We start from the raw sequence: 24,717 nt of genomic DNA, 5'->3' as shown, positions 1-24,717 counted from the left end.
GGGGAGTCAGTGTTAAGCAGTGAGTATGATTTCCTCTTCACCATTTCTTTTAAAAGATATTTTGGTCCCAATTCCCACAGAATTGGGATGTCACTTAAAGAAGACTTTTTGCTCACAGAGCCACATAAGATATCAAGTTTCAAAGTAAAGCTGAGCTATCAAAAAACCAAGTTGCTTATCCATCTTGTTTCCATTATAGAGCAGGGAACTCAATCGGGCTCTTCAAGCTGGAGGAAACTTCTCCACCAGACAAGGCTTCCTGAACATAGAGTCAGAACCTGCCACTAACTGATAGACATGACCGGGGAATCAACCCCTACTCTTGATTTGTTCAAGGTGTTTGTTTAAATCAAAGCAGCCACCTCTAGGAACAAAGACTATAAGAATATTTCTGCTTATAGCATAAGAATCTGTTTTAGTAGAATTAATATTGGGTTTGTTAAACTCTATGATAGCATCTGAACTCTGTCTCTTCAAGACTTTAGAGCAAACAAATCAGTAAAGTTTTAATCTAGAAAGCAAGAAGATAAAAGAGATTTATTTAAAGAGATTACAAACCCCTAAACCTATTACAAGGGCCACGTCAGTCTGTAACAACTGTTCATAAGAATTGAGCTCAACCTTTAGAAACCTGTCATATGGATTATTTTTTTAAACATGAAAGGGCTGCATACCAACACTGAGCTTCAAGCCTAAGAGCATTTTTGTCTGAAGATGATTGACCATAGCAAAAATCAAGCTAAGGAGTGTGAAAAGTGGCTTCCAATCTATTTAGTAGGTGTATGATTCCAAGCACCAGCTTGATAACTAGGTTGAGCAGCCACAAATGCACAAGGCACTAATCAGAAGTCAGGAGGGATGAGTCCCAGTCTGCAGTCACATGGAAGCACTAAAAATCCATTTTTTTTTTCTCCAGCTCTCTGAAGTTCTCTCCTTTCTTGAATCTCTGGAAGAGGGGCATTATTCCTGCTCTGCTCACTTTGCATGGGATTCCCTGTAAGTAGAAATTCCCCCTTTCCCCTTTTTGGCATGATCTTCATGCAGGAAGATAAATTTTAAAGAGAGCTCATGTTTGTAAGAACTGCACCTTCCTAATCCACAAGTGAGACAAAGTGCTCCAAAATCACACTCTGTAATAACAGAAATAAAGATTCTACCAATTTCCTCAGACCCCTCCAGAGTCTGAAAATCATTTAGTTATCAAGTCACAAACACCCCTGACCCCATCAGCCTCATGGGCCAGATCCGAGCAGCTTCTGAAGAGGCCACACTTCTGCAGGTGACCTCCCAGCCCTGAGCAAGAACACCGCCGGCTGGAGCTGTGCCAATGCAAAAGCGCCAGGCTAACGATAGCATCACCTGAGCAGAATCTGTCCTGCAGGACAACAGTTAGGGATCCCAAGAGAACTTCACTAGAGATATTAGAGGAAGTGTTTCTGCAGCAATCCACTCATGCACACAAAGGTGGAGAAGGAAATGGCACAAAGCTCTCCCAACAGTACTTTGCTTCTTCTTGTACTAGTTACAGAAATCCACAGCAGCACAGACTTCAGCACAAACATTAGCCACTCACGTACATACCCTGGGCTCCAGGCAGCCTTGACAAGCCTGCCCATGCTCCAAATACACCCCCGATGGCAGCACAGGCTGAGCTATGAAGACAAGCACAGAGCCAGGTGACAGAGATTTCAACGTGATAGCACTTTTTCAACAGAAGGTCAAGCACAGCCCCAGTTTCCTCTAAAAATGAAAGGCTTCAGTGAGACAGTTCATGCGCTTAAAGCTACACAAAGCCTTGAGTCACTCGCTGGGTCACAATCCAGCTGATTCTAAGAATCTGTATGCAGGCTGCTTACCCAGAAATTAACCTACTGCCTTGGAAAGCGTTGCTTAATTTAGAAGTGATTACTTACAGCACCTGCTGCTAGCCTCACAGCCTTTGATATGCCAGCTTCTCCAAAATTAATGCTAAGTCTTCTAAAATTATTTACATAAGTAATTAAGGAAAGAACTAAAAAAAGAGTGCTAAATGTATAACATAACAATCAGCTCGGTTATCAGCAGCAATTGAAACGATAATTTCCAAAGTAAATAGCATGAGTTAAGGCAGTCTGAGCTGAAGTTGCACAGTCGGTCCTTGCGGCAGACTCACATTCTCAGCCAGGCGTAACAGAAAACGTGTTGCACAGGCTACACACACCAAATTGTGTATATGTGCATGATACCACCCCCTCAGGAGAAGCTCCACACAGCAGGAGAACCTTTGCAAAACAAGTCTCCTGGCTTTAAAGCCACGTTACCTGTAGACTTTAAATCTAAAGCCAAACCCACAGCAGCCTTGTCATGCAAGCGTAGTGCCTCTTGCAGTAATTGAGTGCTGAGGTCAGCAGGCAATGGAGGGAGGAAGAGAAGGGAAGAAAGGAGGACTGAGGAACAGGCTCACTTCAGGGCCTATGTCCTCCTCCAGAAGTTTCTATTCACTTCTACATATGGGGTCTCAAAATAAGTCCACGGACCCTGATGGGATGCACCCACAAGTGCTGAGGGAGCTGGCAAATGTCATTGTGAGGCCAGTCTCGATAACTTTTGATTAATCATAGCGACTGGGGTAAGTGCCCATAGACTGGAGGAAAGCAAAAGTCACTCCTAATCTTCAAAAAGGACTCCAGGAACTAGAGGTGGGCCCACAAGAACCTCATGAAGCTTAACAAGGAGAAATGCAATGTCCTGCATCTGGGAAAGAACAACCTCAGGCACCTATACATTCTGGGGATCACCCAGGTGGAAAGCAGATTGGCAGAAAAGGACCTGGGGGTCCTGGTGGACACCAAGTTGAACATGAGCCAGCAATGGGTCCTTGCAGCCAAGAAGGCAAACAGTATCCTGGGCTGCACTAGACAAAGGATTGGCAACAGATCAAGGGAGGTGATCCTTCCCCTCTACTCAGCACTGGTGAGGCCACACCTGGAGTGCTGGGTCCACTGCTGGGCTTCCCAGTACAAGAGAGACATGGACATACTGGAGAGAGTGCAGCAAAAGGCCACGAAGATGCTGAAGGGACTGGAGCATCTCTTCTATGATGAAAGACTGACAGAGCTGGGACTGTTCAGCCTGGAGAAGAGAAGGCTCAGGGGGATCTCATCCATGTATATAAATACCTGCAGGGATGGTGCAAAGCAGATGGAGTCAGCAGTGCCCAGTGCCAGGAACAGAGGCAACAGGCACAAACTGACACACAGGAGGGTCCCTGAAAATCAGGAAACACTTTTTTTACTGTGAGGGTGACTGAGCACTGGCAGAGGTTGCACAGAGAGCTTGCAGAGTCTCCATCCTTGGATCTGGAGACAGTCCTGGACAGCTGGCTCTCAGTGGCCCTGCTTGAGAACAGGAGCTTGGACCAGATAACCTCTGGAGGTCCCTTCCAACCTCAACCTGTCTGTGATTCCATGAAGACACGTACCTAAAGGTGTACAGGCATGAAGATGAGCACTTCCAATGATTTCAAGAGGTAGTGCAAACCTTACCTAATCCGTAACTACCAAATAGATGTTTTTATTCTGTTTGAAAAACAATGACATTTCAGTAATAGTAACTGAGATGTTGGATGCTTCCTTCCAGGGGAAGGAAGAGTTCAGAATTAAACATGGAACCCTTTACCACACAGGTCTGCCTCGGAGAAGAGTCGGCCCACTCACTCAAGGGCACAGAAGTTGGAAACAATTCAAATTTGGGGCTTTTTTCTGTTCCTAATCAAGACAGAGGTTATTTGCAAAAATTCAGCTGGGATCTTAAAACCTCCTTCATGCATTCAGAAGGACTTTTTCCAGCAGCTTGAAAACATCTAACAGACTATGCCTGCTTCCTCCCCTGACCCATATATATCAAACTATAAAAGCTGCAATAGGCCTATACAAAAAGGTTTGCCTTTTAGGAGGTGGAACAAAGAAGGTAACATTCCTGTCTGAGTGCAACAAAAACAGTTTGAACAAGGTTTCAAAAGGTCACAGTCATTACAGCCTCCCAGAACTAGAGGCACCCAGTTGCAATTCAAGCTACACATCTCATCTCTTTCAAGTCTGAAAGCCTGGCTAAGTTTGCAGGTCTTTCAGGGATACTAAGCAAAGTATCATAGTGCCTCAGCTCCAGAAACTGGCTGTCTCTGAAGCCAAAGAAAACAAAGTAAAACTTGAAGTACCGAGGTTTAGGAGATCTGTGCAGGCAAAAATCTCACTTCACCCATCACTTTACAGCTGTGCAGCAGTCCGGAAGGCATCGCACTTCATATTATCCCTTAGGATGTTCTTATTTCTTTGCTTATGGCTTACATATTCAAGCATCTTCTAATCTGTGCATCTTTCAAAAAAAACCCAACTATTGGCTGTTTCTCTGCACAACAAATTAACAAAGGCTTGGAATAAATAAATACCCCGAAATTGTTTTGGAAGGGAAAATGAGCAAGGGTTTCTGGAAAAAAGGATAATGGTCCTGTCCTCCCCCTCCAACTCCCTACACTAGAGGCTCATAAAATTTCAGGATCTTTTTCTAAATTTTAAGCAATGCACAGAAAACCATGCCTCCATAAAACACTACTCAGTGACAAAATGTTACTAATGTGGGTGAAGGAACAACTTCTGCTGGGTAACACAGAACACCTGAAAGTGAACAATAGCTCCGCTACCCATGTATAAACCGAGGACAGAGTTTAAATGAGTTGAGAAAGGTCACACAAGTTTACAGCAGAGGATAAACACCACGTGGGTTTCCAGACTCCTGTCCTGCTCTGGTTTTGGGTTTTCTGTTTCCACCCTCCAACCCTCTGCTAATTTTGCAAGCGACTCCAGAGCAAGGCACAGAGCGGGGATGTGCCGGCTGGGGCAGGCTGCCAGGCAGAAGCTGCTGGGTCTGGTACCACACTCAGAATGGAAACAGCACAGAGCAGGAGCTGCCAGCACTCTGCCTTCCTTACCATCTCCTGGGCAACTTCCCCGATGGGGGACATTGGCACTGCTCCCTATCCCTCTCCTTTCCTCCTGAATGAGCCTCATTGGTTTGTTCCTGATTCAAGCTATCAAGTGATTACAACACTTTACCCTACTCCCTACAGGGCACAAGTGGCATGAAGCAGAGGTATGGATCACCACTCCTGTCAAAGCTTATGGTGTTCTTGTTCTGAGCCCTGACACCAGGGATGGGATTTTCATTTCAGGCCTCTGTCTCAGAAAACCATTTCACCATCAGGAATTTCTCTACAGCTTCTGCACTTGGAGGTGCTTACAGCCTTCAGCGCATCCTCTCAGAATCATCTCGGTTGGAAAAGCCCTTGAAGCTCCTCCAGTCCAACCATGAACCTCACCCTGACCGTTCCCAACTCCACCAGATCCCTCAGTGCTGGGTCAGCCCCACTCTTCAACCCCTCCAGGGATGGGGACTCCCCCCCTGCCCTGGGCAGCCCATTCCAATGCCCAACAACCCCTTCTGCAAAGAAATACTTCCTAAGAGCCAATCTGACCCTGCCCTGGTGCAGCTTGAGGCCAGATTCACACGACTGACACTGACCTTGTTCCCCACTTCCCTGATCTAACACCAGGCTGTGTCTCCATTGCCCTTCACTTGAAGCACACGCTCCAAACTACCAACTCACCCCACAGCAAAGCACACCCAAGCTGTGACCTGACCATCAGATTCCTTTCTGTCTGAAGTGTGCTCATTTATATTGCTCTGCTGAACAGCTGAAGAACATCTATTCCAACCGGCTTATCTTTGTTGATCTGTTCCTTCAAAGTGTTTCCTCCTTTCACAGGAGGCTGACGGCAGATGTCCATCAGCTGCGTACAACTGCAAAACCCCAGCATCACCAGTTACTTCCCATCAATTTTAAGTCCTAAACACTTTCCAGAGCAATGACATGAGCTGACACTTCAATAAAACATTAAGAGCTGAGCATTAAAACCCTCCTTTGATTCATGTAAGATGACTACTAATTTTGACAAGAGGACCCAAATTTCTAGACACTCTCTAGAGACAGCTCTTGGGGCAGAGAACAGAGGTCTAACAAAAGCAACATGGACCTCGCTCAGTGGCATCAGTGTTTGAGCTTGGCTTAACACAGTAAAAAGGAATCTTTATCTGCCCTTTATATCATTGGATGCAACAAACAGACATGCCAAACCTCTCCAGGGTTTTGGCTTCAGAAAAAATAATTGCCAGCCACCACCAGGTTCAGCAGGACACCATGAGGTCACAACTGTGCAGTCTATCAACAGTTTAGTTTCTTCAAGACCACAGTGAGATTTTCATAACAGGGTAGTAAAACTACCTTCAGTACACAAGACTTTCCGAAAGGGATGCTCACTTCAGCCACTGTAAACAAGCAGCAGATGCTAACGACATGCCAGGTTTGACTCATAAAATTCATTAGCACCTTTACAGAGTTTGTGGTTTGTTTTTCGTATTTCATTTTGTGCGCAGTGAAAGAGATCCTCTTTTATTTATATGTCCTGCTTCCAATATGGCAACAATTGAGTTTTAACACCTTTATCACTTCTTTGTTCTTAAGACAAAGAAAAACAAACAAAAGACCACACATACATGCTGGATTTTCCCTCCTTAATGGTACAGAAACATTTTACTCATCTTCCCCCTGTCCCTTTCAGGCTCTACAACTGAAATAAAATTTTAGTTAACAGCATTTAAAAAACAAAACCAAGAAATACACAACCACCTCTAAAAGGTTCGTTTGCGGCTTCCCAGTGCAATTTGTGTTGTCAAAGATTCAGAGAACCACCCTGACCCAATCCCGCTAGCACCACTATTAAATCTGAAGCAACTCAACTGGCTGGTGGGGACCACACTTTGATGGCAACAGGCACTCCTCTTCCAAGGAGGTGGGTGAAGCAAGTGTTGCAATATAATACCCTAGCACCAGGCATAGTGGTCAAAGTCATCTGAGCTAGTGGCTGAAAGGGCTCGGAAGCAGGTTCACATCCCATTTGGCTACTGCCACTGCAAGGACAACCATCTTGGGCAGAGCTGCAACCACCACCCCTGTATCTGCCCAGAACCACAAATTAGTGACCCAAAACAAAGCTATGAGGAGGCAGTCTGTTGCATCGGTTCAATCCCTCTGGCTGTCAGCCAGCCCAGAACAAGTCCCACAGGTAGAGAGAACCTAAGAGAGATCAGAATCAGGCCTACCATTCGTGAGGCAAGCGATTTTGCTGGCCTCTTCATCAGTCCCTCAGGGCTGTTTTCACTCTCTCGTGAGAACCTGGGATACAGTTATGTAAAACAGATTCCTCACCCTTAATTAAAATAAAGTTCACATGCACACCCTGCTGAAGGCAGCATTTAAAAAAAAATAATCATTTCTATGAGGGATAAGTCACTTATAATTAAAAAAAAAAACCTCAGTGTACACACAAGGGAGTGTCGAACGCTTGCCAGCCACCTGGATAATCACTTCCTATGAAAGCTGCAGAAGAGAGCCCTGGGGAAAGGAAGGGTCATGCAGACTCTCTCACAAAGGCAATGCAGGTGGGATTTGCCCTGCATGGGCGAGAGCTGCAAAGCCTGTCACCAAACTCCACTTATTCTGAGGCCACAAGCACCAATTCTTCCCCACTGCACTAGTATGCTCTTTCATCTGTTTTAAAATCAAAGCTCATCTTGTTTTATCAAAAGTTCCCTGGTTGTATCAGAATGGGAGCTGATAGATGTTTCATGTTCAGCTTTACCAGCTGACCTCAGCATCTAAACCTCAGCCATGTTCCTCCCCTCCTTCCCCCAAGGAAGAGTCCCAGTCATTTTAGCTCCTCACTGGAAGGCAGCCCACCTCTTTGACCCTTTTAGCTGCTTTTTTGCAACGCCACTGTGTCCTTCTGGAGATGGGGAGACCAGAACTGCACATCACACACAGGATGCGGGTGCATCAAGCATTTATACCGAAGCAAAATGATACCCTTCGTCCCTTTCCTGATGAGGATCGTGGCTTTTTTGGTTGCTGCTGCACAGTGACATTTCCTTCTCCTTCCTGAAAAGTGAAATCATCCCCAATTCTTTACTTCCTATTATTCATGTGGCTTTAAAGCTATAATAACCTTTCCTCCAAACTTGTAGCAGTTTAAGTTCTTGACAGAAGTTTTCTGAAAATTTAAATATATTGCATCCACTTTAGTGCTTTCCTACCAACACCCCACAGAACTTTATGGGGTAGAGCAGCAGGATTTTCATTTTTTGGAAGCCACACTGACTCTTCCCCAACAGTTAACATTTACCTATGCATTTGGAGATCCTTAGTACAGACCTTTCCGTTCCTGGTAACGTGACACTCTGGTGTGGTGTTCCCAGGATCCCCTCTAGAGCCTTTCCATAGATGGGAATTACACTGGCAACTCCACAGTCCTCTGGCACAGAGGTCTGTAGTGATAAGTTATACAGCGTGGCCAGCAGTTCTGCAGTTTCACATTCAAGTTCCTCAGGATTCTTGGTTGAAAACCACCCAGCTCTGGTAACAACATCTAACTTATCTATTTGGTCTAATTCTTCCTTTTGTATTTATCTCAAATTAGTTTATTTAATCTATTGGCTACAAAAAGTGCACTTGGTGTGGGAATGCCCCTAATACCTTCAGCAGTTAAGACTTGATGTTCTCTGCTATGGCTTTATCGACTCCAAGTAACATTTTTACGCCTTCATCATCAAGCACTCTTCACAAAATACCCTAATCCTGATGAATTATACCCTAATATATATAATATTTGTATATTATCCATATAATATCCTAACAGATATAAAAACCAAAAGTCCTAACATCTCAGAAGAGCAGTCCCAAGACAGACTGTCTCGCCTACCTGCTGTCCCTGCTCTCCCCCTCATACCAACCCGTGCCCTGGCACAGCTGCCACCGTGCCTCTTCTTCCTTGGGGATGTTTCAGATGCCACGAAGAGATCAGTGAGATTAAACAGTGTCACCATGGTAGCAAGCTCTGCTTTAACAGAGGGTGGAGACCCAAGCACCAACAATGCAAGTTTGGGACAGGAGCTATCTGGGCCTAAAGTGGGGTTTCTGTCTAGGCTCCTCCTGATGGGGAAGGCTGGCAGAAAGGAAAGGTAGCTTTGTGCAGCAGGATGACATTAAGAGATGCCAAGCAATCTGAGGTGCAAACAACTGCAGATTTAAATGTTTTACCCTGACTTAAGTACTAAAGCAGGCACCTTCCTTGCTGCCACACAGTGTTTCTGTTCCTCACCAGCACATCCCTGTAACACTCACAAATTCAGTGAAAATGCTCCTTTTGGATGAGGCTGTGTGTGAAGCTACCTGCCTGCACAGGCACTTGCAGAGTGGAGACTGAAACAGTTTCCTTCTTCCACGCCCTCCATTCCTTGGCATTTATACCCTTCAGAAGCCCATAAACAGTCCTGCCCTCCTCCTCATTTTATAAAAACTACACAAGTATAGAGCTCTTTTATCTTCCTTTTGCGTCAATCCCTCCAGCCCCAAAGTCATTTCTTTTGCTTTCCTTCAATTTCCTCCTGTTTATCTGCTAGAAAGTAACAAGGATCAAAGGCAGCAATTACTTAAAAAAAAAAAAATCCCCCCACCCCTCACACTGATTAGCAACATCAGACCCAATTTTCAGAAAGATATTTAAGAGTTTTTAAAAATACTTTACCAGCTTAGGTGCCAAATCCCAACAGTTTCCGAGGGAATCAAGCGCCCACGCGCTTTCTGGATTCCCACTAGATGCCTACCCACATCTTTTAGTATGTAACCACATGAAACACTCTACTTTTGTTCTCAAGGTTAGGCTCTGTAAGTGCTGCTAAGACAGTCCTTGGATGTTCCCACTGAAACACGTAAGGCTACCAAGACAGTTATGTCTCCAGGTTAGGAATAAAAAAAAAAAAAAAAAAAAGGGGGGAAAAAGAAAAAAAAAAACCCACAACTTTTTTTTTGTTCCTTCATATGCAGCAGATCTTACCAGATACCTGCTGCACAGTTCCTGACAACGTGAAAGTTTCTCATCTTGTTTTCATCTTGGCTAGGAATTCTGAGGCACAAATGTTGCCGAAGTCTTTCTGTACATATTTCAGGCTATTCAGAGATAAAGTGACATTATGCTATAACAGAAATGTGTTTTCCTGTTCCTCCCTGTGTCTGTTGCTTCTGTGTTCACCCTTTACACCTGCATGACAGAAGAAAGCATATTACTTCTCCAGCACAGTTGTGTTTTGGGCTCACTGTGAGGCTTTACGGGCAGTGTTTAAGTGGAAGGTGACAAGGAATCTCAGCACCTCCATGAATAAGCCACCAAGCATTTGTACAAGAGGTGACTCCTGCACTATAGCAAAACAGTACAGTTAATTAATAATGTTTGTGTGACTGGCAGCAGCATTTAGCAACTTAATTCCATCTTGGATTAAAACTATAGTTCCAGCTGGACACCAGCAAGAAGTTTGGGCCTGATTTATAACCTGCTGGGGAAAACATCCTTTCAATTCTGAATCATCTTTTCAAGATTACAGGAATATATATATATATACACACACCTACAAGATGCAAGACATTACGCAGGTAGGTGATGGGAAAATCCCACAAGCGCTCTACTATACTAACAAATGAACCCACTACGTGAAGCATCAAAGCCCCTACAGCACAGCAGGGATTACAAACATTATGCTTCCACACCGAAACAAAGGAGGATCCAGAACAGCACAACAATGAGAGTGGGGAAAAATACATAACCCAGTTGTGATTTTCTGTCAAGCTTTTTCTCCCAAATACATTTATCAAAGACAGAGAACCAGCTGGAGAGGAGTCAAAATCCATTTGGTACCAAGAACTTTCAGATTTGGAGCATAAGCAGGTCTAGCAGGAGCTGACTGGGCAGGTGCTAGAGGTCCAGAGGGCTTGGGGACAGAGGAAGGTAAGAACAAAATAACCAAAATAGAAAGCTGTATACAATACGTACCACAATGACAGACACATCTTTCAAGAGTAAAAAGGCACTTACTTGCGAGCTAATCCTGAGAAGCCACCAGATCTAGCCATATGTCTTACAGTCCTTCCATCCAAGTTTCAAACCTACAGACAGCTCCGGGATCTTTAATACTACACCACAGCTACATTCACTCATCTTGCTCTGTTAAGTTTTCTGCCAGGTCAGCTCACAACCAAGTGCTGAAAGGGAAAAGCACCCTTGCCTTCAGATGGCTGCATGCCATGATGAGCTCAGCTGTGTCAAGCTTCACCCCCAGATCACAGCCTCCAAAAAAACTCAAGCAAAGAGCATGCTCCCAGCAGGTGGAGAGAGAAACCTCCTGTCCTTTCATCACGGACTCAGTCTCCAAGAAAATGCAAGTTTAGAATTATACTTTTAATATTAATTTTGAGTTGACCACATCAAAAGGAAAACAGCTGCCAACAGCCACATCCTTGTTCCATAGTTTTGTGATGGGGTGGGGGGGGGGAGGGCTGGTTTTTAGAAAAAAAAAGCAAACACAAGCTTCTCATCTGTTAGTCAAGAAGAATGCAAAGTCAACCACAGGCTCTTTCCTTCCAAATTTGTAGTTAGTTCATTAGGAATTTAGGATCAGAGCCCTCACAGAGAGGTCTAACAGTCTTTATGCTGAAACTAGTACAGGTTATGCATTATACAGAAGCCTTTCACCGCTCACCCCATTCACATCCCAGTGAAAAGAAAAACAACGCTAACAAGAGCCCCACCACAGAAGGGAAGCATGTGAATTCATGAGAAAGGAGGAAGACAGACCACAGAGATCACACATGCTCATCCTATTGGATTTCAGGTGATTTACCTATAGCTACAGGAAGTACAGATGGAACAGAATCTCAAGTCTTCAAAACCAAACACAACTACACCACACGTCGGATGAGATCACCTTGTTGAAGTCACTGCTCCTCAATACTGAGCCAAAAGAACAGGGTGGGATTCAAAGAGCAACTGAACATCATCAGATAGGACAGATATCCACTGGAACACTAACCTTAAAGCTTGATGACAGAAACAGGTATGATGTTAAAAGCAGAAAGCCACATTCTTTTAACCTCCATGACCATCACCTCCTGAACTGCACACTTAAGCATTTAATGCTGCCGCATGTCAGCATGCGATGAAACGTTTTTGAAACAAACAAAAAAAGCCCACACAAGCACTGTTGGTGGCATCTGGACTAGGTCCCAGGATGCGTAAGTATTGGATCAGGAGGCAGGAAGGGCTCTTGCAGGATGTACCTAGTATTAGAAAGGACTGGCTCTCAAAAAAAGGAAAGGGCATCTAAAATAAAAATGATGATATGAATGAAAGAAAAAAACCAAACAACTATAATCCTGATGATTCCCTAATGAGCTGCAGGAGGTAAAGGAAATCAAGCTGAGATCATTTCAACATTGGCATTTGTTTAAAGTAGCCAATAACTTTAAAAGAAGATATTGCACACAAGTAAAGACATTTTTGGTTGGACCAAGTAAATGACTAAATTCTTACAAATATGGCCAGCTCATCACTTCTGAATGTTTTTCTTTTGCAACTCAAGGACTTATTTAAGAGACACACACAACAAATGAAAAAACTGGCACTCAGAAGTCTACAAGGAAGAAGGAATGAGATTTCTGAGCATTTAACCTACCCTTGCCGCCTTCTCCTGCCCTGTCCCCCACATCCCCTCTTCACCATAAGTAAATTGGAGACATGTTTGGGAGTGGGGACTGTTAATATGAGCTGGCAGGACGCTGTTTCAGCAAGTCTAACTTTCATGTGAAAGCCAGAAGTCCTACTATGACAGTGCAGTGAGTCACTCGATGACAAGTCATTGAGGCATTTAGATACTGTTTCTGAATTCTAACAAATGACACTGTTTTGCCTTGTCTAACTGAAGGATGTGCCTTTATTGAACCTAGAATTCAAACACCGCCTGTGACCGTCTGCCTCCATTTAAAGACAGCCTACACAGAAAGATATACTGGTTGTGTTCTACTTTCCGGCTTTCAGGAAAGCCCTGAAGGAATCTTGAATTTTTTGCTGCTTCTTGAAGAAAGTCCTGCTTTTGCCATTCCCAGCCCTACCCTCACCTTCTCAGCCTTTCTAAATGAAATCTACACGTTTAAATATTTCCAGATATCTCCTCAGCAAAACTGTCTGCTTGATAGAGGAAGGCAATGAGCCGAAGGTTTCTTCCCCTATCCAGTCTTCATCCTCCTCCCAAGCCCTGAACAAGCTGCTTCTGACTGGGGTGGAGGACAAAATATGAGGACTGTTTCTCATCAGTCTTATGGATGGCCAGGGAAAGTAAAGATAGGCAGGAGATGAACAATGTTTCTGTAGAAAGGCAAAAGGAAAACAAACAAACATGACTTTAAGGATGTAAGTAAGGAACGGAGACAGAAAAGAAACCAAACAAACAGGAAGAATACAAAACTTAGTTCCCACACACACGCTGCAAGGTAAGTTCAGTACGATTGTCAGGGCTCCCAGATATGGAAAGAGACACACTACTCTGACATTGGAGGTTACAGCTTCATCAAGATAAAGCGTCAGTTTAATCTTGTTCATGCTCTTCAAAATCTGTTTTAGGAACATAAACAAGGGATTAAAGCAGGTCTGGAAAAGTAGTTCTAGTCCCACTCTTTCAGATTCTTTTGGCGCTGGCCTGGTAGCGGTTGAGACTCCTGCTGCTTTTTGTGAATTTGGTACAGCCTTTTTAATCATTCGCTCTGCTACCAAGGGAGTCAAAATTGCGTCAAAGAATTTAGAAGACACGCAAATGTAAGAGACTGCAATTTTTCCCAGACACCTTTTTAACAAGACATATAGGCTGATGCAACAACAAGAAATTTGATGAGCCAGAAATTAGAAGACAGATTTTTAAATTTTTTGTTTATTAGATCAACATAACTGATGCAATACTTGTCGCTGGTGCTGCAGTTCCCTCTCCTTCCTTTTCTCACAACTTCTCTGGCTTTCTGTAAAGCTACTCAGTGAAGATTTCAGTGATTTTGGAGAATTAAGGTATAATGTTAATAACCTACTGTTAAGATGCAGTAGATACCCTCAACTCTTCCCCCCCAAAATTAGGAACTGGAGGCTCAAACCAAATCCTCTCATTATTTAAGTCTTCAAGGCACACTTGGATCAAATTCTGTCATTTCTCTCTACAGATAGGAGTGGGAGAAGTCTCTTTTATATGACACAGATTTTTGCATAGATTTCACATCTCCAGAATCTTGGAGCTTAACAGAAAGCATCAAACACCTTAACACACACCCACAACATGCATACATTTTACCAAAGAACCTTACCAATTACTTTGATTATCAGAAAGCGGATGGTTTCGATGAAGGGCTATGCGGCATTATCACCATTCATTTCTAGGCCACTCCTTTGAGTTCAGCTCACAAAGCTCTTCCGTTGTCATCTGCAATCTGCTGCGATCGCGATGCCAGAAAAGTGACACTGAAATTGAACTCATATCTCATCCCAAAGTGGGACTGAAGACGAGCACAATGGCAGGGCGAAGCAGGGATGTCAACTATAAGCTTGTGGTTAACGTTTTGTGGTTAAACAGGAGAGTTAGCTCTCCTGGGCAATGTGGCAAGAAAATTCAATCAGACTTCTGTGGAAAAAAGAATTAGCAGTGACCACATCCATGAGAAGTGCCATCCACTTAACAATCATTCCAGGATCTTTGCTTTATGTCTTTTATCTTTCTCCAGCCTCCCTCTTGCATGGAAACTGAGTATTCCTAGAACAATTTCTCATTTCAGCAAGAAGTGCCACGAGGCAAGTGGCTCAAACCCTCTCAAGCAAATCCTGTATTAAAGATATTATTTAACAAAGTACAATACTTAGTAAAACATAGAGATTCGCACTGGAAATTCAGCTTTAAGTAATTTAAGGTTCCACAAGACAATTAGATTGGTAGCCTGAAAAGTGCATTTCTGTATTATGGAGGCCACATACATATTTCTGAAGAATTAGGAAAAATGTGACACTTTTCCTTTTTATGAACCAACGTTCCCTTTCATAAACTTGTTCCTTGAGATCCTGAGCTTGAATCAAAGGGTTTCCCCTCTCTGTGCTTTGTTTTGAAACAGATTTGTCCAATTTTCTAAAAATTAGCCAGTATGTGAATATCTGCCTTTTATTTATTGACCCTGACTACAGCAACATTAGGCCAATTATACACTAATTTGGATCGTTGTTAATTAAAGCGACTTTTTAATACATAATATCATGACATCTTCCAGTCTATTAAAAACAATGCCTATTAAAAACAATGTTTTACTAAATAAAACACAGACAAACTTGCGCTTCACTAAGAGTTAGCACATTTTCTGGTTTGCAAAATAAAATGATATTAAAATTTGTCTTGAGTGAGGCATTCCTGAAAGGATAAGGACATATAAATTGTTCTATTTCCAGAAGAACTGCAAAATGCAATGGGAGTTTTATAATTGAGTGTCTTATTAATTTTAATGAACTAATCAATATTGCATTTCAAATCTTGATGTGTCCGTTTTCTGCTAATTCTTTTTTGTGCTACGCACTCCCTGGTCTTTGCAGTTGTTACCTGACTGTTAAATCCACCTTCTGTTATGAAGGGACACCAGAGTTCAGACTCAGGTGAGCAGTTTAATGAACCAGAAAAGCAAAGGATACATTATGAACCTGGCCTCATTTTTTTTCCCCTGCCTCTACCTCAACACACACTGGGGTCACAGAGCTCAGTAACAGCCTCAGACACACGCTGCACCTTACAGAGAGGTTAGCACAGGGTCTGGAGCTGATCAGAATGTAACAGTTTCAGTCGTACAGACAGGATTGGGAAAGGGGGCTTGGAATATTCCTTCCTTCTGCTGCTGAAGGAAATCAGCTTTTCCTTCATCCCAAACATGTCTGAACTATGGAAGCACATGAATTCTACGTTCAGCTGTGACTTCTAGCCTCTCCAAAGCACGACTGAAATGAGACATTCTTGAAATACCTACTAAAGGGAAATGATAGATTCATCCTGGCACAAAGCCTTTAAGTTGAACTTGGTGAAACTGCATAATGTTCACTTACAGATAGCTGGGAACATTAAATCCAAGTTTTACAAAAGGAATCACTTCTCTACTCTTTCTACAGAGGAGTTTGGGTTAAGTGGCCAAGCCATGCATATTCTAAAATCAGCAGAGAATGTGCATTTGGGAATATGTAGGTGCAGAAAATAATCTATGTTGGAAATTCTTTATGGTAAAGAACTGATAAGCTATTTTGCATTACTCTAAGCTTTCTATATGTAAATGAGAACGACATGAAGCAAACCACCCATTCAAATAAAAATATTTCTCACTCCAGCTCCTATTTCATGAATACAACACATAAACCCTGAGAAATGGGCTTCATCTTGTAAGAGAGGCATCATCTAAAACTTGTATACCACTTACAGTCATCAAGAGAACTGATAGCTCAAAGCCCTACTGATGCTTAGAGAAAGTAACTCAAGGTCCCAAAGCAGTGCTGTGACACCTTAGCAAGCCTGTCTGTCAAACTGTGTCCTAACCTTTTGCATTTGATTTTCCTTCTCTCTGCTGCCATCTGTAAAGTCATTAAATGCCATCAGCTGTAAACCACAGACACACTGTAATACGTGCATCAAGCTCATAAGAGCAGGAGACGATTCCTTAAGGTAAACTTGGATGACTCTTCTGCACCCCAAAACCACACACAATATGAACAGTAATTTATTTTCCTCCCCTGTTCTCCATTTAGATTACAGGTATGGGCTGACTTTATGGAAAAAGAAGGGGAAAAAAGGGCATGAGACAAGGCTTTATGCCCCTTGCATGCAGCACACACTTGCCACTTGACTTGCTTGTAGTCCCACAGCTACAAGCCCACCTAGATAAGGAGATGTTTGCAGCTAGATGCCATATACTTCAAGGCAGACACAATATATTATGTGCATTGCCTTTCACATGGCAATTGGGATCACAAAGGGCTGTTGTAGGAGAAATTATTTCTTTTCAGAAAGTACATTTGGTTACTACTTCTGCAGTGTTCTGATTTGGCCCGTTATCCCCAAATTAGGACCTTCCTACTATCCCATTACCTTTTTTTTCCTCCTCCTTTCTGTAAACCTGAGATGATAAAAGGATGTCCGATTTGCCACCACTTTACCTCACTGATTCTAGACAGGAAGTAGGAAATAGAATGACTTTAAGGTAGTTTATCAGCTTAAGAGTGAAATAAAATAGCCATATAGGAGGTCCAAAGAGCACAGATTGCAAGAAGGAAAGAAATTATGGAAGGAAAGTTATTGTTTAACCTACATCCCAGACCAGACGCAAGAGATAAAGGCCATCGTTAGCTATATGACTGGAAGTCAGAACACTTGGACTGCCAGTCTGAACAGCTATTAGAGAGCCCAGACAAATTACTAGAAGCATATTAGTACATAAACCAGAACTGAATACTTCTACTTTTTCTTCAAATTCCCCTGGAAATGCACTTAATCAGACGGCTTTTTTGTTTCCCCTTCCCCCACCCCAACAAACAAGTGCTAAAATGAAGGGAATTCATGAAAGCTATGCTACTGCAGTGCTTCTGCCAGTGGGTTTGTTAGCACTGCTGCCTGCCTGCATCCCCACAGAGAGAGGAGTAAGTAAAACTCCTCTCAGTTACCTGCTGCCCTGTACAACACAATGCATGGGAGACAGAGGAGACCTGGGTGACTACAAAGAGGAATCAGTACTTTTAGAGTGAAACTCTCTGACCTATTTTAAAAGGCATACTGGAGGACGATACATCCCACATCCTAAAAGGACCTTTTCCTCTCTACTGATCATACTGGGAGCCTGAGGAGACTTGCTTGGCTCTGAGCATCCATGTTTTCAGACCTGAGCATCTATGTTTTCATCAAGTGAATCCCATAAAGGGCCCCGAAAGTGTGACACGCACCCCACTGCCACAGGCTGAAAAAGGAGACAGAGCGTAGGAGGACCCAAAGACTCACAACTACAGCTGTGAGGATGTGGCTGAGGAGGAACAAGAAAACAGTAAGCTTTTTCCCCCCCGCACAAAGCCAGGGGCAGTAATCACCAGTGGCAGCACTGAGTGTCACCCCTCACAGCCAAAATGTCCACATTTACACATGCCGTGCACAGCCACACCCAAGTTCTGGAATTTCAAGCTTGGACTTAAATTTGAGTAAAAACCTGCTTAACACAACCAGCATCAGACATTTTTAATCTATTCATTCCTAAAGAGCATCACATGCCTTATGCTCAGAAGGGAAGAAGTGATCACAGTGACTTATGTGCCACATGAGTGAGCATCTGCTGACGGGCCCAGTTCTGCTGCCACCAAAGGGAATGGACCCAGCCATTCCCAGCCCTGGGAACTGGGGTGCAAAGCAGTTCCTCCCAGCTGAGAGCTGTGCAAGTGCATAAAAGTGTCACACATTAGAGAAATTATTTTCTCCGTAAAAGCAAGCCCTCAGCATCAAACAGAACATGCCTACGTTCTCCCCAGTTCCTATACAGGCCAAGACATCGGGCTGAGAAAATAAGTACAGCTCCTTGCCAGGCAGAGAAAAAGGCTCTTTCACACAATACGATTCTGGCACACAATATTCCTTTGCCTTCCCAAAGAGGTAAAAAGCCAACAAGAGATATTGTTGTACCTGTCAATGGGCTAACTATCGACTAGGGTTTAAAGAATTATGACTTTCATTTTTAGTTGCCTGGTTTCACACTGTTTCTTGTACCTCCTCACAAAGAGTGATTGTTTTTCAGATCCTTTACAAAGTTTATTTGCTTCTGTTATCTGCTGTTGACAGGATGAACTGTAAACCCAGATCACTTTAAGGGTGGAGCTCTGGATCATTTCTGTATTTTGCTACTGAGAAAAGTCTATTTCAGCTTTAGGTGGTTCTGCACACTCTTAAGAATACAAGGGAACTGGACCATAACAACTAGCTTTTGAAATTACAAAACTTCCCACACAGAGGAAGCGAGACAGGTGCACAAAGGGAGAAAGAAGGGAAGAAGCCATACTGCAGCTCACTCATACTTTAAAGAAAACAAAACACTAGTTAGCAAACTAGGTGAAATTCACGCATTTAATAGTCCAAGCTGAGAAAAAAAGGTCTGCACACACCTGAAAAAGGATACACAAGAATCAGCAGTTATCAAACAGTTCTTTGGCCTCTTGGGCAAGAAGGGTTAGCATCAGTTTTTAATCCAGTGCAAGCAAGGCAGTCAGAAACACAATAAGCAATATATTTTCACTTCTGGAAGTTATGCTGGACTTGTCACACATTTCTTCCAATATCCCTGTGATGCACGGAAAAGCATGAACCATAAGACTTACGTTTCCCTACTCTTTTTTTTCTCCCCCCCCCGAGTACCATACAGAGCACACAATAATCCCTAAAATCAGTCAAAGCATTCCCGCTGTCATACTACAAGAGCATTTTCCTCTTCAATTTTATTTTCAGCTTTCATTTCCAAGTCAAAGAATCGTAGTTATATCATCCCATTTAAAGAAGCTGGTCCCTCCCCACAGGACTCGGAAAGGCTAAATACCCACCCAGCTTATCAGTCTCCAGCTTTGTTATACAGTACAGCTAAGAACAAATTCTGTCCCGTGGCACAAGGCAGAGACAATCCACAGTTAAACAGATTCAGTATTTAGACGCATTTAAATTTCCACCGTACCTTCCGTTCTCTGTGCAGAGATGAGCTTCACTTCTCTGACTTATCCCAGAAAACGCACAGGGAAAAGCAATTTCTAAGCATCCAGCAGACACATACACACAAACTGCTCCACAAGGAGGAGTTTTTGCAGCTTTATCCTAAAAAACTGTGAGCGAGATTAACACACCCACACTAAGAGATGTTAGAGCAGCAGACGGGGAGATGCTCCCTGCTTTGCCAGGTAATGTGTGCACCACCAGGAAACTCCAGGTATGGAGAAGGGAGGCATCCATGAGTCACTGTACAAAGAGTAATTGCAAGCAGAGAACAAACACTCTTCCGCCTGTGCCCGACACAGCCATTTCACCCAACTATAATACCCGCTTTCACTTTGAAACGCTTGGCTAACTAAACAGCTTTTACAGTTGTTCGTACATGTATGTATCTCTCACACTTAATCACCGCATAAAGTACATGCCTTACAGCGGGTAACAGGTCCCCAGCAAAGAGCCAGGTTTTGACATCTATTTATAAATCTTGTTCCTGAAGAAAAACTCCTGGAGGTAATGTCGGAATAAGGATCAAGTAATGCTCAGCAGGAGCAGATGCACCATGACACACGCACGGATGGAGCCAGCTATTCCCAACAATCATGAATTTTAAGCCCTCCGGATAACAAAAGCAGCAAGAACAGGGATTGCAGGCATGGCAGAGCTGTGGATTGGGGCATTTCCGTGCACAGTGGAAGAGAGAAGCGCTGCTGCCCCTGAGGGCTCGTCCTGCTGGTGCTGCCTCTCCTTCGGGCTCCCAGGAGCATTCAAGAGCACCCAGAGGTGCCACCCATTTCACGATGCCCCTTCACTGCTACCCACTCCCCAGGCAGAAGCCCCTGCTTTGAGAAGGCTGGACTAGAGACTGAGGTCCCTTCCAATTATCCCACGATACTAAGTTCAGTTTTGCTTTTAAGTACTTTAACAGCAAAAAGCCACGGTTTCATACATACACACGGGCAGAGGATGGAGCGGGGGTAGGTAAAAGACACGCTCCCACCTCTCTCCATCCCTGCGCACCAGCCACACAAAGCCCGGGGCTGCATCACCCCATCGCCCAGCAAGGGTCCACCTCCCCAATCTTTGTGTTTGCCCAAAACACTCGCCCCTCCAGCTGAAGCCAGGACGGGGTGTTCATCAGAAAATTCTGAGCTGAGCCCCGATTTCCACCTCAAGCTCTGCTCCGGGACCCCAAGCATGCGGCCCCAAAAGGCTCCCCGGTTGGAAAGCCCGGGGGTTAAAGAGAACTCCCTTTGTTAAATGAATGAGCCGAGGAGGCAAGAGTGGGGGGAGGCAGGAGGAGGGAGCCAGGCTCAGTACCCCCCTCCTAAATGAAAAGAAAAAAAAAAAAAAAAAAACCCCGGCCGTTCAACCCTTTTGTAAACTTTCCGGCTACAAAACAACAAGCAAGGCAATCCCCGGCCCGGCGGGACTCACCTTCCGCCCGCCGCAAGGTGCTGCCCGGCTGCCGCCCTGCCCGCTCCCTGCCTGCTCCCTGCCAGCTCCCCACGCCGCCCTCCAGCCGCCCCTATTGTCGGCCCGGCACCGCCTCCCTTCGCCCTCCCCGCCTTGCCGCTGCCATTGGCTCCGGTCCGGGGGGGCCCGCCCCGCCGCCCCCCTGTCGCCAAGGTGGGCAACGGGGCACGGCGGGGGAGGGGGGCAGGACTTGCTTTGGGGGACTGGGGTTGCGCTGGGCCGCAGCATCGCAGCTGAGCGGTCCCGGGGAAAAGTTGGGGTTTTTTTGGGGGGTGGGGGGTGGTACCTTCCCGGTGCAGCAGATGGGGAGCCCGGAGCTTGCGGCGGCTCCGTGCTGCCTCGGGAAAGCCGTGGGCTGTGCACCAGCCTCGCTGCAGGCTGCTGCCCGGAGCCCGGCACCTCTGCAGGGCAGGGGGAAGGGAGCGGCGTTGGCCTGGGACGTGAAAATCTTTCGTGATCACGCCATCACCAGGAGCTCCGGCGCGGGGAGTGGATCACCGGCAATTACACCCTTGGCGTGCACCGCTGTAATGACTTTATTTCTGTATCACGCTGTGCTATCGCAGGGCCGGCTCCATTGTGCTAAGGACTGGGTGCATGCAGATCCAAAAAAGGCGAGAATAAAATGGGCTCTGCCCTGCTTGGGTGTTGCACAAGGCGAGAGGTCTGTACCTTAGACTGCAGGGACGCGGGTGTTGGCTCTCCCTGCGATCCAAAGCTCGCTGGAAACTTGTCGCCCTGGTTAACAGGAGTTTTCGTCTCAGCGCTTGTGCTCTGCTGAGAGAGAAAAAGAGGAGGGATTTGATTGCACAGCCGTAGAGCTGCACCGCGCTCAAGAACAGAGCATGGGCACGGTGAGGTTGTGTACATGGAACATGCTGTCTAGACACACAGAAGTAAGATGTTAAGCAGGTAGATACAGATAAAAGGGAGACAAATAATACAGGTCACCAGACCTGCCTTTTATACCGAGACAGCGTGCCCACCTACGACAGATTGAGATGGCGCTGCCACAGTCTTGTCCTTCTCCCTTGTACCAACGTTTATAAGTTTATCGGTTTGCACGGGAGCTAAACCAGCAGAAAATCAACAGCACAAAAATAAACAAATGGAGGAAGTGAGAACGCGAGTCTGGGGCGGGTAGGGAGAGTGGGACTGCAACAGAGCTGATTTCAATCAGCTCAACCTGTTGTGGAATTGCACACTTAGAATTACTTCCCTCTGTTGGATACATTTAAAATCGGATTCAAAACCACGCACCCAGACTGACTGCACGAACCCGGCGCGCGGTCTGTCTGTCGTCTGTCCTCTGGTTGTGACATAAAGGTGCTGAGCTCAGTACGGGCAGTATAGTGGTCACTTCACTTCAAAGGCAGCCACGATCAGCCTGGATCAAGAATCCCACAGTTACATGTGAGTGCTGCAGGGGGGAAAAGGAGGGGAAGACCATGCAGCTCAGCTTGAATGCCAGATCCACAAAGGGGCACCATCAAAGCTGCAGTTAAAACTGAAGAGTTACCCTTGAGCTCTGAATTGAGACCTGAGGAGTAATGTCCTTCTGTACCACACACCAAATCACAAAGCCTTTTCAGAAACATGGATGCACCCTGATAATTTAAAAAATCAGTCTTGATGCCAAGCAAGAGATCGGTCAAAAATACTCATAAACATGCCTTGTTTGACAAGATATTTCACCAAATACATTCATTCAACCACTCGCAGAATGGCTGCATAAGGTAATTGCAGTGGTTGATCTAAGGCCTGGTCTGTACTCAGCAGGTGTATTGCTCTAACAGCCCCTGCTATAGCTCTATTTGTATCCGTATAAAGGTACTTAAAGCAGCATGAAACAACCAGGGCTTTAATTATAGGTGCTTTTAAAGCCACTTGAAGCTGAGAAAAGACTATCTATATATAGAGGGGTTAACTCAGTTCAGAAATTGTTTCAATTAAATCTTTGTATATTCACTGCCAAGGGATCTCACCCAAACATTCAGAACTGTATTCTTACTTTTGGTTATTATCCTACTCTGTAGTAATGCGGAATCCTAAAGAGATACCCTGAAGGGATATCCTGGGATTACAATACTTAGAGTTTTCTAAATTTACCCAAATTTCAAGACTCCTTTGTCTGAAACAATTCCTGGATATTTGAGAGGAGGTTCCCAAACAAAAGGAGGGGGAGGCATTTCAGTTGTCCATGAACATCATCAGAATGGGATATAGAGCTACTGCTGCAAACCAGAATTTGGTACTTGAGAAGGGAATCGGTGAAATGTAGATCATTTTACTTATGTTCTAAGCACTCAGAGCAGACAAAGTGCTCAGGGGGTTTTCAGGGAAAGGATCCATCTTGCCTTGTAGTTAGGATAAAGTCAGATGGCCCCTTCCCAGTATGGGGGGAGAGGGGGATTTCTTACACCTCAGAAGGGTCTCTTTTGTTCTGTGGGAAGAAGCCTGGCACCAGGCCCCAGCCTCAACGACCAACTCTGTTGAACAATTGATTTTACAGTGAGCAGGTAAGAACCGCATTTTCCTCCCCCTCAGCTGTACAGCAGAAGGAGCAGTCCAGCTGCCGTAGGGCATAGCCTGATGATTTCTTTTTTGTCAGCAGTACCAGTATCAATAGTTCTTACCCTGCTGTGCAACTCTGCTCCTGAGCTACTCCCTGCACTGTGCCAGCACAGCTATTTGTGTGGCTACATAACAGATCAAAGAACTGGCCCACCTAAGATTTTTCCTGGGTGTTTTTCAGCCAGATCAAACCCCCAACTACCTTGGCTGACACAATGCAGGGGGAACACAAGAGCATGTGAAATCACAGACGTTAAAGCTCAGCTGAGGGACAGTAACTTGTTATGATGTACCAACTTAGTCACCTGCAATCATCTGTCCACTCCTTTAATCTGCTCTAGCAATTAGAGACAAATTGGCCTCAGCCTACAAGGAAGAAACCAGAGTTCATGAATGACTTGAAAACTAATTACAAGTCTCTAAGTCTTAGTAGTCAGGCAAGGATTGAAAAAAGACAAAAAGAAAAAAGGAGTCCTGTAGTCATACAATACACAATTGCAAAGTTCCTCAGCCAAAGATCTCACTGCGAAGATGCAGAAACAGCAAGCGCTGGCAAGCAAAACTGAAGGTGATGGTGGGTCAGCATATTACTGCCTGGAGGTTTCTCACCCAGTAAATCAGAAGTCAATCCAGCAAAATAATGTCGTTACACTGGTGTGAAGCGATGAAGAAGACAGACTATGATTCATCACTGCCCTACATATCACATAAGCTTGTACAGTGCTGCAAAATGTACGTAAAACACTTCCAAATCCGAACTATCTCCTTTTCATTCTACTTCGTCCAGATAACACAACAGACTAAAGCAGTGAGGAATGTTTCTGGACATAAATCTGTGATGCACAAGAGTAAATGTTTTCTTTAAACAAACACAAAAACACATCAGCAACATTCTTTCATTTCCTCAGTAAGTTT

General features: G+C 44.5%; 1 protein-coding gene across 6 annotated transcripts in view; it reads right to left on the bottom strand.

The window, feature by feature from the left end:
* PAK1 (p21 (RAC1) activated kinase 1) overlaps positions 1-21,976 on the bottom strand; it is an 83,859-nt gene extending 61,883 nt beyond the window's left edge. Inside the window, exon 1 of one of the 6 annotated variants that reach the window (XM_074816443.1) lies at positions 21,901-21,976. The gene's annotated coding sequence lies outside the window, so the exon portion shown is untranslated. Of the gene's footprint in view, positions 1-11,015; positions 11,158-19,723; positions 19,966-21,189; positions 21,242-21,900 lie in introns of those variants that run through there. The other 5 variants (XM_074816439.1, XM_074816438.1, XM_074816437.1 and 2 more) reach the window with 5 other exon arrangements.
* Between the last annotated feature and the right edge of the window lie 2,741 nt (positions 21,977-24,717).

The sequence above is a fragment of the Strix aluco genome, chromosome 2 (genome assembly GCF_031877795.1).
Source record: "Strix aluco isolate bStrAlu1 chromosome 2, bStrAlu1.hap1, whole genome shotgun sequence".
NCBI classification, from domain to species: Eukaryota; Metazoa; Chordata; class Aves; order Strigiformes; family Strigidae; genus Strix; species Strix aluco.
This window is presented reverse-complemented; position numbering and strand designations above follow the sequence as displayed.